Below are 15,335 nucleotides of genomic sequence, written 5' to 3'. Positions count from 1 at the left end.
GTAAGCAGTAATATGTTTCCCTGTAGATGAAACAACAACCTTTAACCCACCAGAGAAGGGCTCAGAAAATAGCATTGACATAGCTTGTACCTGGAGCACATTATGTCTGTTCCTGCCGCGTGGCTTTTTAGGACTAGCGGGTTGATTTTGGCAACCTTAAATCCATAAGAAATACTAGTTTTATTATACCTTTTACAAACATTAGACTTCAGCTATCAGAGCTTTGAAAGCTTATTTATAACGGCCCCACCTACAGCCACTAACCCTCGTTCCTTACCTAGGACATAATTAAACTTCTCCAGATCCCCATTAACCTGTTCCTTTGATCTCCACGGTGATGATATGCAAAGCCATCCTATAAGGCCTCATCTCTTGCTATTGGTTGGGATTTTTGATAACTGTATGCAGAGTTCTGAGGAAGCAAAATCTATTGAAGATTTTCTCAAGCTATGGACAAATCCAGCTCAAAAGACCAATTTAAAAAAATCCACCTATCGAGTGAAGTGTCTTCATTAGGGTCTAAGGCCTAAAAGAAAATACCAGTCCAGGGAAATGCTGAAGGTCTGTGACTGACCTTTCTTTGGTTTTAATCACTGAAACTCCTGACAGCTTAATAAGTTGAAGGTGCTGGATCACAGTCTAACTTAATAAGGCCCACAGCAGAGCCTTGGCCACCTTTGATTGCTCCCATAAGTCTTAGCACATCTGGTACTCTGTCCTTGGGTGAGAAATGTTTTCCATAACTTTCCTCATGTTCACTACCCTGCATATAAATTGTTTTTATTAAACCAAGAATGATACAGCACTGTGTATTTGTGTGAGCTTTTGCAGTTTTCAGCTATCATCCTACTGAGAGAGATGATTGTTTTCTCCAAAATAGAATTAAACACGGTTTATCACAAGAATCTCCTTAGCTTTTTTTCCCCCACCACTTGTTTTACTGAGAATCACATGGGTCAACCTAACCTTCAGCTGTGACATAAGATTAAAGAACTGGGGTTTGCAACAAGTAGGGTAGGAATCATCTGCAATATCTGCTGCATTTGTTCTTTTTCAAAAAATACAGTGCAGAAGGGCAAGTACAGATTTGGCCAGGCAGCTTGCTTTTAAGCAAACAGAAAGCCAAAACCCACGCTAACTTAACTGGGGAAGGTATTAAATTTTTGTACACACAGTTAAGCTATAATGTAAATTAACATAATGTGTGAACTTATACATAGAAAGTGTGGCAAAAATAAGAAAAATGCCATCATTTTATAGTGACTGTGGCATACAAGCATTTTGCTGTACTGTACACACATGTATACACACACGCATATAGGGGAATAATGATGCTTACAAAAAATCAGAAACTGCTTTGCCTGAATTTGTTGTTCCTGCCAGATCTAATTTTACACAACCTTTCAATATTTTATGTTTGTCTATTTGTTTGTTTTCTATTTTATTCAGATCCTTTTCTGTTCACAGCAGTAGGATATCTGAGCAACTTCAGTCGGTGCTGAAAAAAACAATATCTGACTGGTGTTGGTGGTCCATTTTGTCTCCCATCTTCCTCCTGGAAATAAGCATTCAAAGTAGGTTTTTGCTTTTCATAGGGTTTGGGTTGCTGTTATTCTTTGATACACAATGTAATATTTATCTTGGAGAACCAAGATGCTGAGATGCATCTTGAGCTGGAAGAACAGGCTGGTGATGTTTGCAAAGGTCCTCAGAATCATTTTGTCAGATTTAGTTCCACAGTTTTGTACCAACCCTTGAGAAAGTTTTATTTTTTCCACAGGAAAACTTTAACAGTTAGATTTGTGGTTTTATATACACATAAGCCAAAAGTATATTCATTTGAAGGGATAGCAAATTAGTCAAGGCCTATAACTGTTCACTTATCTTTTTGATTTTTTTTGTGCAATACTGTGTCTCGAAACTGGACTGCTAAACAGTTAAGGAAATGTGCAGTTCTAACTAGGGAACTGCAGCCAAGGTTGGTGTTTATGAGCTTTTTTGGAAAAGGAATACTATGAATCCAGGTTCTATGTGGAGTTCATAGTGCTTTCTGTAAGGCAGAACTGGTTAAATAATGATGATTAGTCTTTCCTTGCATTTTTCAATTATTGCCAGAAAAAAATATTTTACAAATGATAAAGCAATGTATTCACAAACATCTAAAAATAGGGGAATATATAATTCAGGGGAACTGCTTTACCTGTAACTGTTTTTAATGGATTATGTTGTTGCCTGGATAGAGTCCATGGGTGCTATTTAAAGATAATCCCTTCCTGCAGATTGTTTGAAGAGACAAACTGAATGACTTCTCACTAAATTTTGCCACATGCCCTAAAAACCCTAAACTGTTTGTCATTAAATATGGGTTTATGTGAGTAGTCACATCCTTCTATAGGAGGACTTGTCACTTATTATCAACATCCCCATAAGAGGAAGATGCTGCTGTAATAATGGCAGAAGTTTCATGATCACGCTGGGTCTTCTCAATGGTCATTGCCCATTTAGGAGCAGCCATAAGGGATGTCCAGGAGAGAGAAAGAAGACAGCAAATACTTGTGTTAGTTCCCTTAGTACTCTCCCAGCCTTCACTGAGACTTCCCGAGTTGGAAGGTATTTTTATGTAAATGTTATGTAAATTCTACATAATCCTCAATAGATTCCTCTTCTATGAAATTGCTCAGTCTCACTTGAGCCCACATAAACTTACAGCTTCTCTGGTGTTCTCTGGCAAGTAGAGGGTTTTTCCCAGCCATAACTTCTTTTGTTTCCTCTGACTTTTGCTTCTTTGATGCCTCCTTTTCCATGTTAGAAAAGACGGTGAAGAGTCTGTCTGTATTCACCTTGTCCATGCCACTCATAGCCTGGAGAACACTATCAAATCTCTCCCACCCCCGTGCTCTCTTTTCCAGACTTCTACTTTGTGATATTTCATATGGAAGCTATTCTGCACTATTGATCATTATTTGGCCCTTATAAGTACCTTTTGCAATTTCACTACATATTTTGTAGAGAAAGAGTCCAGAACTGCAAACATTGTTCGGGAGGTGAGTGAGCACAATGATAGTATCAGGGGTTTTTTCCTCCATTTCCTAGCATGTGCTTTGCTTTTCTGATTGCCACCAAACTCTAAGCTCACGATTTCATGGAAATATCTCAGCAATGCATCCCAAAGATACCATTCCAGTAGGGTAACATTTAGGTCAGAGCCCATCAGTTCATGAGTAAAACTGGGATCTTTTTTCCGTGTGCATCACTTCACATTTTTCTCCATTCAGTTTCATGTAGCATTTTATCGCTCAGTCACACAATCTTACAAGGTTCTTCTCTAGTCCCTCAGTCAACTGCCATCCTTACTACACTGGATCATTTCAAATCATCATTTATTTCCATGAGCTCAGCATTTCCCTTGTGTAACAGTAATCAGATGCATATGGTTTTGCATCATCATAAAAACTCAGAAATATTCAGGTTGGGAAGAATCTTGGCAAGTCATATGTTCCATCCTCTGTCTCAAAGCAGGGTCAACAGTGAACTCAGGGTAGGTATCCCAGCGCTTTGTTCAGTCAGGTCTTGAAAAACTCTAGTGATGGAGGTTCCACAACCTCTCTGGGAAACCAAGCTCAGAGCTCAAGGCTTAGTTATACCTCTAGTGAAATTCTACTTACATAGAGTGTCAGCGCCCTGTTGCAACTTATGACTGTTGTCCCTCATTCTCCCACTATGTACCTCAAAAAGGAGACTGACTTTACCCTCTCAGTCGCCTCATAGGCTTACCATCCTGTACTTTCTTGGATCACACTTCTTTCCCTTTCTGAAGATAGGTGCAACTTTGCCTTTCTATCCCCTTTCAAAGCCCTCCCCCAATCTCCATTACCCTTCCGACATAGCAGAGAGTGACCTTACAATGCCATCAGTTCTCTCAACACCCTTGAACATACCCCATCTGGTCCCACAGGCCTCCTTGGGCTGAGATTCTCAGGAGATCCCTGACTCGGGGATCTGAGCACTTCTGCTAATGCCTGCTCCTCTTATCTTGAACCCTGTCTCTAGGCACAAAGGCCTGGGAGGTAAATAACACAACAAAGAAGGCTCTGAGTACCTCAGCCTTATCTATGTCAACTGTCACTAAATTACTTACCTCTTTCAGCAGGCTGGGATTCCTGTTAATGTATCCATAGAGGCTTTTCTTCTTGCCCTTGACATCCCTTGCTAAGTCTCAAGTCTAGTTAAGCATTGGCTTTACCCTGCTTCCACCTCCTGTATATGTCCTCTTTGGAGTTCTGCTGTGAGTTCCCAGTTTAGCCAAGCCAAGCTCCTGGTAAATCTAATTTTCCTGAGTATTGGGATACATAATTTTTCTGTTTGGAGGAGGTTGACCTGCCAGCCCTCCTGAGCTCCTTTACCCTTCGGAGTTGCCTGTCACAGGATCCAATCCACTAGTTCCCTGAGCAAGCTGAAGCCTGCTAAGTTTCTTGCCCTTATTAATCCCCTCGGGATCATGAACCCTGCTATAACATAGTCATTACAACCACAGTTGCCATTGATTAGCACATCCCCAGCCAGTTCTTCCTTGCTTGTAAGGAGTGGATCCGGGCAGTAACGCCCCTGGTTGATCCAATGTCACATCTGCATGAAGGTGTTACCCTGCATAACACCTGCATGGCACGGCGTTGTTTTTTCAGCAGATGATTGTCTCAGGTATGGGAAATTCTGCAGCCCTTCACAGTCTCAGAACACGTTTCTCCCCCAGCTTTGAGCTGCTTTAAAGCTTTTTCCAAAATTTAGGCAGCTTTGTGTATTAAACTGTGGCATTGCAGGTCACCAAGTCTGACTGGGGCATCTTCTGCCCCATCAGGAGACATGTGGCTTCCTGCCCCTTCTGGAAGAACCCTTCCCTCTTTTCTGTCCCTCTCACAGGAGAGCTTGTGAAGTGGTCCTTTAATGACCCCTTTACACCAACCATCTGCAAGGTGTCAACCAGGAGGATTCTCCAAATGTTGCTTTGGGTCCCTCTACCTCAACCATGTGGCAGAATAAGGCCAGAGCAAGAGGAATTGTCTCATATGGGAACTTTCCTCTACTGAGAACAAGTTTTTGATCCCCATTCCAGTTTTCTATTAACTTATCACCCAAATGAAGTGGTTAACTGGTCTACCTAAGGTCAACCAGCTCTACACCATAATAATTTTCAAAGGGGAAACTTTGTCTCATTGAACATAGCAAACTTGTCTTTTTATAACCTGCTACATTTAGGGGTAAGGATAACAGACAGTTTTCATCAGATTCTGGGAAAAGTATTCCACTAGTTGCAAGGTTTCAGAGATCTTTTTGCTGGGTCCAGGCATCAGACAATTAGAGGTACAGCCTGCTTTGGCTGATCCAGAAGCTCTTGCAATAAAATTAAAAAAAAAAAAATAAAAATAAAAATCACTGTCTTTTGTGTTATTGGACATTATGCTGCAAGATATAAACCTTCTGTGAGAGCTTTTTCTCACCAGTTCAGTGCTACTAATTACATCAATGTTATCATTTTCAATGCAGGTTTTATATTTTCCTCTTCTACTAAAAATGAGCAAGTTGAAAATCCAATGGATACAATTCCTGATCATTTATTTTATAATCATTACCTTGCAGAGCAATTATTCTTATAGTTGTTTGACTGATTTTCTTTCTGTTCTTTTTATTGATGCCTGTCACCATTAGAAAATTCACAGCTCCTCCAGACTGAAGTTTCTGAATTCTGTAATAAAGATAAGAGCATTAAAAAAAAAAAAAAAAAATTACTTCAGTGTTAGTTTAACTAAACATTTCCTGAGGCTTGTATGAGTGAAGCCTGTGTAATTCAGCAGCAGACTTTAAAGGGATAGATGTGAAATAATGTTATTTGTAATCAAGCAATGGACTAGGACTGGCTCCCGGCCACATGCTTTGCCTCATGTTCGTTGGACAGTCATTTAGTTTCTTTGGTCCAATTTATCCCAGACTCACTTCAGGTATATAACAGAGGCATCTAATTAAGATAGTAATTGCTTTAGGTTCTCTTGCTTGTCAGTGGAGAGAGAAGGACCTCTGAGAGGCAATTCAGATTTAAAATATAGGTTTATTTGCCCTTTGATGTGCCTGTCTTTCTCCAGTGACTAGCTGGGAAGATGAGGACAACTGCAATTCTAATTAAGTTCCTCTGTTACATACCTAAAATTAGCCAAGATTAATCTGGATATCTGTGTCTTAATTTCCTTTTGTATAACAGATCTACATTTTACTTCTCCTTCTGTGTGTATACATAGCACTAGGCATCGCTATGGTATGAATTTTAGTGATCATTGTAATGGTAATTACTATCAACAGCACATTCACCTAACATAAGGCTATCTTTCCTCAAAAAAGCTGAGTCACTAAGATTTGAAAAAGCTTTGATGGTATTTCTTAAAATGTGTTGTCGATTGTGCCTAGTCAGGAAGTAAATCTGTCCAAGGATTTGAGGAAAGCTCCCCCTGTGAAGCCCCTTAGAAATACCAAAAATCATGGACTCGCAGCTGAATTTTGAAGAACCCTGAAGATGATACTAAATGCTTACCTACTCCAACCTCTTCCATTGCAATACTTACCCACAAAAACCTCCCTACCAAAAAAGAGTCACTTTTTTCAGTTATAACGCTACTGCTCTTGCTCAGAGCCACAATGCCACCACCAATGGCAGCAATAGCACTACTAATACGTACCCCATCCTGCTACTAATATTTCCCACCTACGCTTGGGTTAGACGTGTTACAGCGGTGGCCATACCAGAACTGGTTACGGTGGCATGAAAATATGAGCTCATACAAGCAAGGGAAAGCTCAAGCTAATTCCTCCTACATCCTGCACTATTTAGTTCAGCGAAACTCTCCCTCTCTCCTTCTCTCTCCTTTTGCTCTCTATTAGCAGCTGCAAGATTAATACTTTTTTTTAAGTCAGGGGAGTTAGGTTGGAGGATCTCCCCCATGCAGCTGCAGATATGAGACAGGTTTTAGCGGCTGAAGTACAAAGGAGGGGAAAAAGCTGTTTAAAAAAATATCACCTGGCTTCCTGCCATACGAGAACTTTCCTCCTTTTGTTGGAGGGTTCAAGGCTCTCTTCCTTTTGTTCTTTTGGGTTTAATAAAACCTTTTGTACCCCTTCCACTCCCTCTCCCCCGGGTGGTCTACATGGCTGCTGATTGAGGTCAGCTGCAAGAGACGTAATGTCCCGAGTACAGTGCAGCAGCCTTAATCCTGATGTTAGAGTTACAGCACTCGGGAGGCTGGAGACATTATTGTTTTCCTGGCTGGCTGACCTCAGCCAACAGTTGTTCTGGTCACCCAGCGCGAGCCCACCTACGGAAGGCATTAGAGGAATGCTCCGCACATGCTTTCCTGAGCAGAAACAGTTCTGCTTCTGTAAAGGAGGGGGGACATTGGTAGCCAGGGTGCTGCTGGTAGGCAGGGGAAGATCACCAGCCTCCTGCAAGGGTCAGGGTGGACCTTTGGTCCCCCAGGCAGATGGAGGCTCTGCGGTACGGAGAGCTCCTGCGAGCAGGAGTCCACGGGGCAGGGCTATTGCTGCGCAGGGCCCTGAGGCACCTGAAGGGGACAAGAAAGGATATTGCAGCTCTAAAGCAGCAGTTTATTATTTTTTTTTCCCCCAGAAAACCAAATAACTTTGTTCTTGAGCACGTGTATTGACATCCAGCCTACTGCAGATACAGATCTCCAGTTTCCATTTGTTTAACATACAAAATGGGGAAGGAGATGATCTATTTGCAAATTTAAGCAACCATTTACAAATCCGCTTTTCTCTCTTATTGATTAAGAGCCAGATTAGGGAATAAAAAAGCCCATCTTCCTTTCAAGTTCTTTTTGGTCCTTGGGACCAGAAACACAACCACGTGTCTCAGTTTGGACTCAGGATAACCACCCTGCTTGAGGCAGAAGCTTCCAGCAGTTGGTGGGCAGAGACTAGATGATGGATGGTTCCACAGTGCAGTTCAGCTTCCTTTCTTAGTTAACAATGAGAAAGTCAAGCTATGCAACCGTTTTAGTCTGATGAGAGCTAAATACAGAGGTATGCATCAGCTGCATAATAGTGACACCAAAGTCTGAGTACCCTGGGAACATGTGGTGATAAGTGGAAAATCAATATACTCCACACCTATCTCATCATATCCATGAAATATGTAATATATGACAGAAAAAAAAAAAAAAAATCATAGGTTGGGCTGTTTTGCAGATGTAGCAAGGATTTACCATGCTGCATTTCACCTGGGTCAATTAGCTGGGCAGATCCCTGTGGTGGAAGTCTTTATTTTCTTTCTTTCAGCCACAGGTAAGTTGTAAGATTTAGAGAAGGGAAATTTAGCCTCACACAACTCAACACTTTTAGAGAGAGCCAAAGAAATGGACAGTTCAGATAGGCAGAAACATCACTGTGTTGTTTTTCATGCATTGTCATTGGGTTTTGCCAACACTGTGGCCTAAATCTTGAACTGCGAAGTCATGAAACTGTTGTGGGGGTACTGAAGAGAGAGAGGGAAGGAAAAGCCGTGCCCCATCATATGTTTGACTGTGGGAAGAGCAAGACAGAGCTTTCCTTTTTTTTGTTGCCCTACTGCAGATGCATGACTTGGCTTACTGACCCTGAAAGATCTTCCCCTCTTCAGAAAACATTGCCATGCGTCCTATGAGTACTCACATCTTCAGAGTGTATGTGCACATTTCACAGTACACTTGTTTTTCAAGACTAGATTTTAAAACAAACTTGGAAGAGAGACAGAAGTGCTCCAGCTCCCAGCCTAGAGGTGTTTTCCCCATCAAAGCACCTTCTACATCCACATCCCAGTTTACCAACTGGTTTACAACATGCAGATCACCAGAAACACTTTCTATTCCCCTGTGCAGTGTCTACCCCAGATAACAGTGGGACTACTAAGATGCAGGAGAGCAAAACTGTGGTCATGAAATCATCCATCTGACAGGTGAATTGCCCCTTTTCTCAGCTGCGTCTTGCTAAGTTTTTCTTGAACATATATTTCCCATATGCAGCAGATGCTTCCTTGTGCCCCTATGAATATATGGACAAGAATTTCCTGCTGCTGAGAAGCACCTTCCCATTTACTTGCAGCTCCTACCTAGGACTCATTAACATTCCTCACTGATAAGACAGGAAAGTTGTGAAATGCTTTCCAACTTGGAGTCACAGATTTAAATGTTTTTTTAAAGTCAGTGATTTAATTGGAGTATTAACCTTGGAGCTGGACTAGTTCAGCGTTTTTTTCCCCCTTGGCTTCAGTGTGCCAGGAAATCCAGCACATGATAAATATACATAGCTCTGAGGTCATTGTTGCTCAGATTTTGATGTGTCTGCTGTTCAGCTGTTGACTCCAGATAGATCAAAACTTGATATTTAATAAGCACTGCCACTGATTTAACTTGGGGACATTTAACATAGATTGGGGGACTGCGAGTCCTACAATATTTAAGCAGTTAAACAACATAGCTACTTGGGTCAGTAGTAAATACTGTATACATTGGGAGGGATGGGAAGGGTCCAGATATGTACTGCATTCTTGATGTTTTGAGTGCAACATCTGGGCATGTTGCAAAGGTGATGCAGCAGTTATGGGTGCTAGACTGTGAGAAAAAGAAGGGACTTTTATGGGGAGAAAGCTCACGATGAAATGTCCCCTCCAGAGTCCTTATTTCTTAATTATTCTTAATTACTGCTCTGTATTGTTCCTGTCCTGACACCTTCCCAACTGACTCAGCAAGCTCATTGACATGCTTGTGGTAAGCAGTGAGAAGAAAAACTGACCTGCTCCCAGATGAGACGAGTCCCAGCACTGCAGTTATAAAAACAGCAGATATTTGCTATTTAGTATGTCCCCTCATTCTCTGGCAGGGAAGCCAGGTGAAGTGTGGTCCTCAGTGACCAGCATTTCCAGAGCTATAGTCCCAGCTCTGAAACTTACTCCTCCTGTGGCCTTTAGACAAATTACTTTTCCTTTCCACCTTTGTTTCAGTATTTTTTTAGAAGTGCTAGTAATAACTGCTTGACATAGACATCAGTTTGGAACCTGAAAAGTACTTTTCCCACAGCTTTTTTTTTTTTCTTTTTTTTTTTTTTTTAATTTCTGCAGTAATCTGCTTCTCTAAACAATTTCCCTAAGTAATTAATTCTATGCAATGTTACTGAAAAACTTAAAGAAGAGGGAGGTCAATAAAAGACTGAATCTCCACACCATCTGTACACAAGGATATTTGGGGGGGAGATCAGCATAATGAAAGGATGTCACTGAGTTGTGTTATTTCCTATTGACATATTGGTAGCACCTAAAAGCCCCAGTCAAATGTGAAGTCACTATTCAACTTGACATTATCTATAACAAAAAAAAAAAACAACAAACAAAACAACAAAACAAAGAAACACCAAAAACCCCACTACAACCCAAGAAACGAACAATCTAACAACACAGCCTCAAAGATCTTTCAGTCTAACAACGCTTTGCAAAGCACTGCAACATAAACATTTTCTGGAAAACTGTGTTTCCTAGGCTTATGCCTATTTTCAGATAAAGGAGCATCAGCAAGTTTAGCCTGTGAATCTTCGTTAATGCTTGGTCTGTCCCAAGTGTTTACTAATCATAAAAAGATATACCTTCTGTGAAGACTCTAGCAGTAAGATACAGCCAACCTCGTCAGGACTGTGCAGAAGTTTGGTCCACATGTGGAACAGTATGAGGAATGTCAGAAGACAATTTGAATACTGAATTTGTTTCTGAGTAAGGAAAAATCGAAACCACTATGTTGTGTTTTCAAAGGAGCTCTTTGAAGCCCAGCTTTTAATCTTGTGGTGTTTTGAGTGCAAACATGTGGCGTATTTATACTTGCCCATTCAGTCAAGTGTTTTGTAAGATAGATTTTTTTGGACTATTGTACTGCTAGCATTGGATTTTGCTGCAGAGACCCTGGTAGTTCTGAAATAATTTTGCATCTGTTTCATAATCAATATTAATTAGCTATTTAATAATATATAAATAAATAAACAGATAATAATATTTGGAGCCTTTTCACAATTCATTTTGAGCAGGCTTCCTGTGAGATCCTGCTTCGGATGAAGGAACAGGCAATGGTCATCTTCTACACAGACATCTGCAAAGCCCAGATACATGGGTTTTGAGGGTATTAATTAACATAATCTTTTATAACTCCTATAGGAAGATATTTCCTCTAACTCTTTGCTGTCCAATATTGTCTTGCTCATTTCCCATTGAAAATTGTCTTATAAGGTTTTATTTTATTTTTATGTAATAAGATCATTCTGAACATTTCTATGTAGGGAACTTTAGATGAGAAAGATATAAGTCAACAAGCAGAGGGAAAGCAAACTGAGAAACCATGAAGACATATACACTCACTCTCTCAGTGACGTTTAAAAGGTCCATCACTTTCAGCGGCGTGTCTCCCCAAACTGAAGTCCTTATTTCTCCTTTTCGGTGGGATTTTTTTCACTTTCTACCCATAATGAAACTGTTCTTCTGTCCCTAGATATTCCTTCTGAATTTATTCTTTATGTAACCTTCCCTTGCTATCTCTAAACATCAAACCTTTAAGTCTTCATCTGCCTGTACTTCTTCTGCAAGAGAACTTCTGCAGTGTCCCACAGATGCTCCTGCTATTTCATTGACTTCCTTCAGCTGAGATGATTTCCTACCCCTACATGGGAACATGTGAAAACTTGTTTTCTGTTAGAAGCAGGCAAAAATGAGTATCATCTGCCTTACAATGTCATGTAAGTGCCAAGTCAGTTCAAGAACTGCAGTCTGTGCCACCTAGCAGTTTAGGGATGCCCAGTCTTCCTCTTTTGTAGATGTACCTGTGACGAAATTTCCTGGTGCTATGCAATATCACCTAAGAGCTCAATACCTCCTGAGAAGCTCCAGAGTTCATACACCCACTACTTTAAGACAGTAGTAAGTTCTGTAGACCAACATGATATTTAGTTGTGCAGCCTGAGCCAAGGGTGACCTTCTTATGAGACAGAGACTACTTTTGATAGTAGTAATATATTTCTTCATTACTGGTTAGAAATTGCCACTGTAGAAGTGGGATTGAACTGGAATATCAATAGTGACTTGAAATAAAGCTTTAAGTCTTGTAATTCATCTGTACCTCTTTAGTTTTATTACTGAGAACCTGTGGAACAAACTCTTGGAGTGTAATGTCTGAACACAGGCACAGTAAGTTGGGGGGGAAAAAAAACCCAGAAGAAAGCTATAACAAGAGCAGGCATTTTTGGTTGTAATTTGTACAAGTAGACTATGAGCAAAAAAGAGAAAGTTCTACTCCATTAAATTATGAGCCAAGCAAGCACCTACAAACCAAACTACAATAAACAAGATTTCCTGAGTTTTTTTCTGGGACACGGACAACACAGGCCTTATTTATAAATCACAGAAGAGACCTCTGGACATCATCTGGTCCAACCTTCCCTGCTCAAGCATGGATGCCTAGAGCCAGTTGCCCAGGACCATGTCCACTCAGGCTTTGAATGTCCCAAAGGATGGAGACTCCACAGCCTCTCTGGGCAACTTGGTCTAGGCTGTGACCACCACCCACACAGTACGAAAGTGATTTCTTGGTTTCAGACAGAATTTCATGTGTTTTAATTTTTGTGCATTGCCTCTTGTCCTGGTCATCCTAGTTTTTTTGAGCAAGCTTATCTTACTGGAAGCATTTATAATTTGCTTACATAGCCTTCTTCCAATAAGAGAATACTTTGTAAATAATCAATGTAAAATGTTTAATTTTGTAGAATTCTGTTATCAAATATGTGCTATTGTTAAACAAAACAGAGAAAAAGTAAATTTGGCCAGCTAAATGTATGCTAGATCTATCTGTCTTACCAGTATAATTCACATGCTACTGTCCTTGTGGATCTTCTGGCTAGATGAACAGAAAAAGGAAATTTTTCTTTTATCAGTTTGTACTTTACAGAGGAACTGAAGCCTCAACTCTTTGCAGGAGATCATAACCGGAATTTACATAACTATCACAAGGGAAAATACTTCTTTAATAGTATGTTGGTAGTAGAATTAAACACACTGCTGTCAAGTACAAGCAGATCTCATAATTTATTTTTTAATTTTTACCTAAATATTTCATTATTTTGACATTCTTCTTGTGAGTTTCAAGGGTACTCAGTTCATGAGGCCTGATTGTTCTCTTTTTTATGCCCTTAACATCTTAGTTCCTCTCTGGTTTGTAGTGGGTTTTGCTGGCAGAAAATACACCTGTTTATATAAACACTGTATGCCTCATTCAAGTAGGACATTCTGGATCATGATGGAAAAGAAAAGTAGAAACAGGAGATGATAGAAAAAGGGCAAAAGGACAAAAAAGCAAGTGAGTTAGAGGGTGGCATAGTAAATGAAAATGTAATTGCAAAGGAAATGCAAAAATAATCAACTTTCAAAATTGAGGCTATAATGTTATCTTAGGCTTATGGTAGGATATAAATTAATTCATACCTTCTTGTGATTTATGATGTCACTGTTAAACCCTTAAATAGCATTAAATCCATGCAATTCAAAGTTGCATAGCATTTTTATTCTGTGTACTATATGTAAAAACCCTGTAGATATCCTTCTATTCCGGGTACAGTCACAAATGTGATTTTAAAATAAACATTGCATCACAGTGGCCACTTACTGAGCAAGTAAAAAGCAAAAATACATGAACTGAATGGAAATCAGGTGAGGATCAAACACCTCTACAGTATTCTGTAAGTATTAGCTTTGTCAAGGGACATTATCTAACAGCAAGGTGCATCTGCAGAAAATACAATGTTCCTAACTATTCTGGCAATTTATTTTTAAGTATTGAAGGACAAAGTATTTGTAGGGTCAGCCAGAAGTCATCATTGACGGGAAATATGTGAGATCACACAGAGATTAAGGAGGAAATACATTCAATTCATCCAAACATTACAATAATAGGATTAGAAAATAATAGGATTATAAATACTAAACCTTTGAGGATAAATTCTACTGTTGAGGAGATCTGTGACTGGATCTCTTGATTGTCTGCAGATCTCTCTACACCAGTAGAGGAACTGGAATCATTTGTAGTACTTCCTGACTTAATTTGGTGGTGTTTCAAACATATGATTTTTTTTTTACCAACTCTGACATATTTTGTAGACTCTCCAAAGCCCTTTCCAGGCGCATTTTTCTATAATTCTGTGATAGCTTAAGTGTGAATTATTAGTGTAAGGAGCTTTGTTCATCATGCCACGCACACAAAGAGGAGTGGCATAAAATAAAATCTGCTTCTTACCACACACACAAAGAGGAGTGGCATAAAATAAAATCTGCTACTTAACTTCTTTTTACAAACAAAGACCAGGGTCACAATACAAAAATAATTGTTTCATGACGGATTATCTCAGACAAGGAATGTAATTCTGCACTGCTTTTCAATCTGTGTTGTCTTAGACAATGCTGTATTTTGTATATGATTCTGTTTTATACTGGTTTTGAACAAGTATTTCCACTAGTTATGGTGCCAACTACAGCAAGGTTTTGGGTTGTTTTTTTTTTAAAAAGGCCAAATATAAAATTACATCTCTACCATTTTACAGTGGGATAGGTTCCAAATTTCCCCTCCCATCAGGCTATAAGGCAGACTGCACAAGAGGAACATGCTATGGACCACAGTCACAGGTTTGATACTTAAATCATATTTGGTTTACTCTACTGTTCAATGCCACGCTGGTGCAAGTTGCACTCCTTAGCCATTTATATTTATTTGGGGATCAATTTTAAACAGAAGTCAACTGTATTTCATGGCAATCCTCTGCTGAACTTGATCTATGCATTCCAATTATGCTGATTTATTCTGAGCTGAAATCCACACAAAGTTTTAAGAACAAAGATTTAAGATTTGCTTCAGGACACAAGATTAGTTTATGAAGTTGTTCATCCATTTCCTTAGACGTGCACAGTTTGAGTTCTTGCTCTGTATCAGCTATTCTTCTAAAATGATGATAAGTTAAGCTGTATATGTCAGAAGAGAATAACCAAAACCTGAAGAAAAGTGAACTAACCTGGAGCAGTAAGGAAGTGTCGAGGGGACAGTGTGATGTTGGAAGCTCTTGCACTTCCCTTATGAAAGCAGCAAGACTGGTGGATGGATCCTGCGTATGTACATGAGTGCACACACCACGGGGAAAAATGGAGGTGTCAGAAGTCCATGGACAACTGCAGAGCTATTTTATTTGTATTACAGAGACAAGGTGGGATAGCTCATGCAACTGGAAAA

The sequence above is a fragment of the Accipiter gentilis genome, chromosome Z (genome assembly GCF_929443795.1).
Source record: "Accipiter gentilis chromosome Z, bAccGen1.1, whole genome shotgun sequence".
In the NCBI taxonomy this organism is placed as follows: Eukaryota; Metazoa; Chordata; class Aves; order Accipitriformes; family Accipitridae; genus Astur; species Astur gentilis.
The sequence above is the reverse complement of the archived record's forward strand: the minus strand, read 5'-3'. Positions refer to the sequence as shown.